General features: G+C 43.0%; 1 long non-coding RNA gene across 1 annotated transcript; it reads right to left on the bottom strand.

The window, feature by feature from the left end:
- Positions 1-265: 265 nt before the first annotated feature.
- On the bottom strand, positions 266-2,214 carry LOC144382075 (uncharacterized). The gene is made up of 3 exons (XR_013448472.1): positions 2,094-2,214; positions 1,809-1,936; positions 266-485 (listed from the first exon to the last, which is right to left on the bottom strand). It is a non-coding gene; the product is annotated as an uncharacterized LOC144382075 (long non-coding RNA).
- Between the last annotated feature and the right edge of the window lie 5,064 nt (positions 2,215-7,278).

The raw sequence follows: 7,278 nt of genomic DNA on the forward strand, positions 1-7,278 counted from the left end.
TAAAGTGAGGGGTACCTGGGTGGCTCAGTCAGTTAAGGGACTAACTCTTGGTTCCCACTTGGGTTGTGATCTCAGGGTCGTGAGATTGGGCCTCATGTTGGGCTCTGTACTGAGTGTGGAACCTGCTTGGGACTCTCTCTCCCTCTCCCTCTGCCCTTCCTCCCTGCTCTCTCTCTGTCTCTCTCAAATAAACAAACAAATCTTGAAAAAAAGTAAAGTGAATTGGTGAAATTAATTTAATACCATATTTTATTTATCCCCAAATATCCAACATATGATCATTTCAACCTCTAACCAATCTAAAATTATTAATGAGATAATTTACTTTTTTTTTTTTTTTTTTTTTGGTAGAAGCCTTTGGATTCTAGCCCAGATCATGAGTTCTCCTCCAATGTAACATTGTCCATGTGGTGCTTTCTCTGTAGTGGCAAAATATCACCCTAATTACTTAATTATACTTCGAGGTGATCATGTTGACATGGCTCCTGAAAAAAAAAAAAACAACACTTTAATTAACTGAAAAGTGTGTTTACTGATTCTTTTACTCCATCAACACATTGCATTGACCCCCCGCTATGTACTCCTCTGTCCTAGATCCTGGGGATGCAGGAGAGAACTCAGTAGGCGAAATCACCACCCTTACGATTCATGAGTTCTGGCAGTGGAGACAGATAAAAAAAAATGTGAGCAAAAAAATATGCAGTATGGCAGGTGTTGATGAGAGGTACAGAGACAAAGGAGGAAGGGAAGATCAAGGTGTGCTTATAAAGAATGATCAGGAAGATGTCTCCAGTACAGTAACATTGTACACAGACATGATGGAAGTGACAGAGCAATCTTGAGGCAATTTGAGGGACACTCATCTGGCAAGTGCAAAAGCCCTGCGGTAGGAATGAATTTGGCATGAGTGAGAAACCATGAGGGCCACAGTGGCTGGAACAGAGTTTATTCTGCCAGTTCTGGAAGTGTGAGGTAGAGGTTGAGTTAGGGGGTCAAGTAGACTTGAGATCTCTAATGGCCAATTTTAAGGTATTGGCATTGCTGTGGTAGAACCCCTCTTGGTCAGCTCAAAGTGTTGACAATGACAGACATAATAAGGAACACCAGAAAAGGAAGCTGTGACTCCCTGGGTCCACACAGTGCAGAGAAGAGAAGGGCCTTGAGAGATAAAATGTGTGTGACAGGGAGAGTAACAGGGGGTAGGAACTTACAGGCAGATGTAATCAAGAGGAACATAAACCCTGATGATTCCACAAAAATCTTGGGAGGATGTTAGACTCCGAGGACTTGGGATGGCAGCTTAGGTCAAATATATTTAAAACTCAAAGGAAATGGTGACTCTAGCTTACGTATGCCTGGGACAAACTTTAAGACACCAAATATTTAGAGAATCATACCATTTTAATTTGGTTTATTCTTAGTGGATGTGCCTTGTGGTTGAGATCTGATTTTCAAACTGGTTTTTTAAATCTACACTTAATAATAGATTAGTGAGTGAAAAGCAAAAGTTGTCTTTGAATAGCCTTTTTCAAATAGTGCATTTCCTTGGCATACGTAGGTGTTATTTGGGATAGAAGAAAGCTTGATTTATGGAAATCCTCCTTATGCCACAGAGATGCAGAATCGAGGGATGTTGGTTCTGTTGCCCCGGCATGCAAATAACCATTTCTAGCAATTTTTTAGTGTGCACATTTCTCGACTGCAGAGGAGGATGGTGTCCAAAAATTAGGTAGGATTCCGTGTGCATGCCAATTGTTCATACTGCCAGAAAGCCAAGCCATCTGGATGTCCTCCTAATACACTCTCACCTTCACCCAGAGTAAATCTCTGTCATCATGCATAAGTGTTATAACATAATCTCTGTGTTCCAGTCTTGGCTGGTCACTGATTATCTTGGGAAGGTTACCGTAAGTCTCCCAAGTCTCAGTTTCCCCTCCTGGAAAGAGAGAATAATTATTAAAATGAGGATAAAGATGGTCGGACTGGGGATCAAAAGGGGGAACCCTTAGCAGAAAATCTGGCCAATGGCAAACTCTTAATAAAGGTTAGTAATACATAAACAAAAATACGTAGACCAGCAGCAGAGAGCTTACCTGTATTTTGTTTTATTTCTTTTCCTTTTTTTTTTTTCCTCTAGAGAAAAATGGCAGGGACTCACTCTGCAAGAAATTACACTATGTTCAATGACTTCCCATCAAGAGTAAGCAATGTTCCGTATCCTGCCATTGGTAAGTATCAAATGGGCCCATGTCAGACAAGGCATGGCTTTTAATCTCCCTTTATTTGCCATGTCACCTGTCAGTGACCTTGACCGTTGCCGGCTGCCTCATGCTCTGCAGTTTACTGATAAGTGTGTTTACGGCTTTTGAAGTCATGTCTGCCGAAAACCACATCTGGTTCACCGCCGCCTCAACAGACACACAATGAAATATAAAGGCTAATTCTGCGGTGTACACAATCCGTGTCTGTTTTCCCAGAGGATTCCAGATGGAGTGAACTCGGCAGAGGCAGCTCATTGATGGCTGGCGATTCTGGGGGAGGAAGGAGCACGGGGTGTGACCTGAAGCCTTTGCTGAACAGATGGGGGTACCGTGGTCTCAGACAAGGGAGAGGAGAGGGAGCTCCGCAACACCCCTCCTTCCCCATTTAGTCCACCGGGAACTTTTGTGCAGACCTAGGTTGAGATTTCTCAAATAGAATAACCTTTCCCACCCTAGCTGTCTCACTCGGTAAACATCATGTGGACGTTGAGGTCGGGAGAAGTCCAGGGCTTGTAGGAGCAGTGGGGGAGGCATCTTATACTTTATTAGGGCAGATGATGGCATCTGTATTTAAAAGTCAGATGAGAATATCATCGATCATTTATTGAGCTTGTACTGTATGTTAGATGCTAGTCTTGACTGCTTTCCTTGTCTGGACACAAGCCTACGAGGTAGCTGTAGGTGTTAGGATGTCCATTTCACAAATACGGAAGTTGAAATTCAAAGAGGTAAAGCAACTTGCCCGAAGGTGATCAGTCCTTGGGACTTGAGTTGTTTCAAATTTCTGACTGTATATCTCATTTAGGTTGAGTGGATGCTTAGCAGCTTGGTTGCAGGGTCCTAGGCTGTGCACACATTCACTGCTAGATACCACCAATCCATTTTCCAAAGTCATTTTATCAATCCAAGCAGCAGAGCCAAATTTGAAGGTGAGTCTGGCTGATTCCTCAGCTAATGTTTTTAACCACTGAAAGATACCCCACCAAAGTGGTGGGTACAAATAGCGGGATGCTTTCCAGGAAACCATTGCTCCTGGCAAATAGAGGGTTTTGTTGTGGAGCCCATTTTGTTTTGTCAACATTTTTATTAACATATAACACACATAGAGCAACATGCACAAACTTCAAGCCAACAACTCCTTGAATTTTTCTAAAGTGGTGACTCCCATGAGACCACCACCTGATCAAGGCATAGACTGTTACTAACGGCCCCCCCCAGCTCTCCTCCAACTTTGTTCTTGTTCAAGATTATCTTTACTCTGTTGACCCTTTGCATTTCCATATGCATTTTAGAATCCTGTAGTGACCTTCCACAACAAAAAAAACCTGCTGGGATTTTGAACGAGATTGTTTTGAATCTATGAATTCTGTTAGATTGTTGTTTTTTTCCTCCTTAACTCAAAAGAGTTTGCTAGTAAACTCATTTGGGCCAGGAGTGTGTGCGTGTGTGTGTGTGTGTGTGTGTGTGTGTGCGCAGGAGGGATGGATTATAACTGCAGATACAATTTCTTGTATCTAAAGGAGCATTCAGCATTCTTGCAGCTAAAGGAGTATTCAGATTTTCTGCTGTTTCTTGTGTCAGTTTTGCTAAGTTGTTTTTAAAGAAGTATTTGCATTTCATTTAAATTTTTCAAATCTCTTGGCTTCAGACTGTTTTACAGGGCATGAAGGGATTAGTTTCTCTGATCGAAATATTCTGTGTCTTGCTTGTGGCAGTATTGACATGGGGGTATACGTTTGTCGAGACTTATTTAACTGTACACTTAAAATGGGTACATTTTATTGTTTCACCTATACTTTTGGAAAAAATTAGAAAGTCCAATAAAATCATATGTTGGTAGTAAAATGGGATATATTGCAGGAGAGGGTATACACTGGCACAACCACTTGGGAAGACGATTCAGAAATATCTTTAAAAATTGCAAATGTACGGATGCTGTCACTTGGACCTTCTACCTGTAAGTATACGCTTCAGGGAGAGTCTCCCCCAGATGCTCGCGGAGATAGTACAACACTTACTGCGGCGATGTTTACAAGAGAAAAAAAGTGAAAAAATGTTATCCTATTCAGAATATAAGTGGTGGTAAATTCTCACGGTAGACTAGTATATCGCTTGTAAACATAGTGATTTAGAGCTACACATTTCAACCTGGATAAATCTTTCAAACAATGATTTTTTTTTTAATTGCAAAAGGAACACCATTGTTGATGCCATTTATCTAAATTTTTAAAAAGATCACTCTTCTCCCTTTTCCACCCCCCATTGTGAGAAACATATGAGTTGGGCACAGGGATTCCAGAGTAAAGATGTCCTTGCAGGGAGCTGTGAGCACGTCTAACTACATTCAGGGATGTGAGCACTAGGATGGGGCAGCTTCCTGGAACCCTGTGTAAGGGTAGCTGATAGACTTTGAGCTCTGCTGCTCCCTTTTGTCTTCCTTGTCTTCCCCTTGGCTTTCTGTATCAGGTTTCTTAGGGCTGGCATAACGAAGTAGCATAAACAGAGTGGCTTTAAACAACAGAAATTTATTCTCTTACTGCTCTGGAGCCAGAAGTCCTATCAGCATGGCCATGCTGTCTTGGTGGCTCCAGGGGAGAATCTGTTGCATGCCTTTCTCCTAGCTTCCGGTGTTGCTGGCAATCCTCGGCCTTCCTTGGCTTAGAGACACATCATTCCAATATCTGCCTCTGTCTTCACGTGACGTTCTTGCCTGTGTGTCTAAATCTGTGTCTCTCCTCTTTTTTATGAGGACACTGGTCATATTGGACTAGGATCCACAGTAATTCATCTTTTTTTTTTTTTAAAGATTTTATTTATTCACTTGAGACACAGAGATACAGAGAGGGAGAGAGAGAGCATGAGCAGGGAGAGAGGCAGAGGGAGAGGGAGAAGCAGGCTCCCCGCTGAGCCAGGAGCCTGATGTGGGGCTCGATCCCAGGACCCTGGGATCATGACCTGAGCCGAAGGCAGACGCTTAACCATCTGAGCCACCCAGGCGCCCCCACAGTAATTCATCTTGATTACATTTGCAGAAACCCCATTTCCAACTAAGGTCACGTTGACAGATTCTGGGGGTAGGGCTTCAACATATCTTTTTGGTAGACACAGTTCAATCCACAACCCCTTCTTCTCTTCCTTCTTATATTTCTCCTATATCCCTTCTATCCTTTCTATTGGCTGGAATATGGATGTGATGGCGGGAGCTAGAACAGCCATATTGGACCAAGAAATAAATTTGAGAATGGAATCCATGTATGGAGGAGCTATGAGATAGAAGGAAGCTGGGTTCTTGAATCATAAAGAAGCCACATCAGGTCTGGACTGCCTATCAGGACTTATATATAAGAGAGAAATAAATATTTATCTTTAAAGACCCCTCTTCACTTTACTTCAGGGTTTCTTTTGTGGCCAAATGTAATCATTTTTTTTATGTTAATCACCATACATTACATCATTAGTTTTTGATGTAGTGTTCCATGATTCATTGTTTGCGTATAACACCCAGTGCTCCATTCAGTAAGTGCCCTCTTTAATACCCATCACCAGGCTAACCCATCCCCCCACCCCCCTCCCCTCTAGAATCCTCAGTTTATTTCTCAGAGTCCATCGTCTCTCATGGTTCGTCTCCCCCTCTGATTTCCACCCCCTTCATTTTTCCCTTCCTGCTATCTTTTTCTTCTTCTTCTTCTTCTTCTTTTTTTTAACATATAATGTATTATTTGTTTCAGAGGTACAGGTCTGTGATTCAACAGTCTTACACAATTTACAGTGCTCACAATAGCACATACCCTCCGCAATGTCTATCACCCAGCCACCCCATCCCTCCCACCCCCCACTCCAGCAACCCTCAGTTTGTTTCCTGAGATTAAGAATTCCTCATATCAGTGAGGTCATATGATACATGTCTTTCTCTGATTGGCTTACTTCGCTCAGCATAATACCCTCCAGTTCCATCCATGTCATTGCAAATGGCAAGATTTCATTCCTTTTGATGGCTGCATAATATTCCATTGTATATATATACCACATCTTCTTTATCCATTCGTCTGTCGATGGACATCTTGACTCTTTCCATAGGGCCAAATGTAGTCTTAATATACACACACATGCATGCACGCACTCATGCACACCCACACACACTCATGCACACCCACACACACATGCATGCACACACACGCACACACTCATGCACACCTCCACACACGCATGCACGCACTCATGCACACCCACACACACACGCATGCACGCACTCATGCACACCCACACATGCATGCATGCACTCATGCACACCCACACATACATGCATGCACGCACTCATGCACACCCACACACGCATGCACGCACTCATGCACACCCACACACACACGCATGCACACCCACACACATGCATGCACGCACTCATGCACACCCACACACATGCATGCACGCACTCATGCACACCCCCACACACGCATGCACACACACACATGCATGCACACACTCATGCACACCCCACACACGCATGCACACCCCCACACACATGCATGCACGCACTCATGTACACCCACACACATGCATGCACACACACACATGCATGCACACACACACACACACACACACAGAGCCATAGGTATCACTTTCTGGAACATAAGTGGGAGCGTACCAAATACATGGAACACAGGAAGAGAGAATAGAATGGGAAATGACCATCAATGGGAACCTTAACTTCCTCTGTAATATTTTATTTCTTCTATGAACAGAAGATCAAGCAAATATAGCAAATGTTTAAAGAGTTAATGAGCTCTAGGAGGTGCGGACCAGTGTCACAGTCATGATGCATAAATTCTTGAATTCTGAATTTTAAAAATATATCCTCCCTAAACCCCCCCAAAATTGAGAAGACTCTATCTACACCTTTTACTCGAGTCACACGGATTGACCTGGAATTCCCTGAACCCACTGGCTATTTTCTTACCTGTCTGAACACACTGTTTCTCCTCAGTGGCATGTACTTCTCCCCTTTCTCACCCAGTTTGCT

This window comes from Halichoerus grypus, chromosome 6 (assembly GCF_964656455.1).
Source record: "Halichoerus grypus chromosome 6, mHalGry1.hap1.1, whole genome shotgun sequence".
Lineage (NCBI taxonomy): Eukaryota > Metazoa > Chordata > Mammalia > Carnivora > Phocidae > Halichoerus > Halichoerus grypus.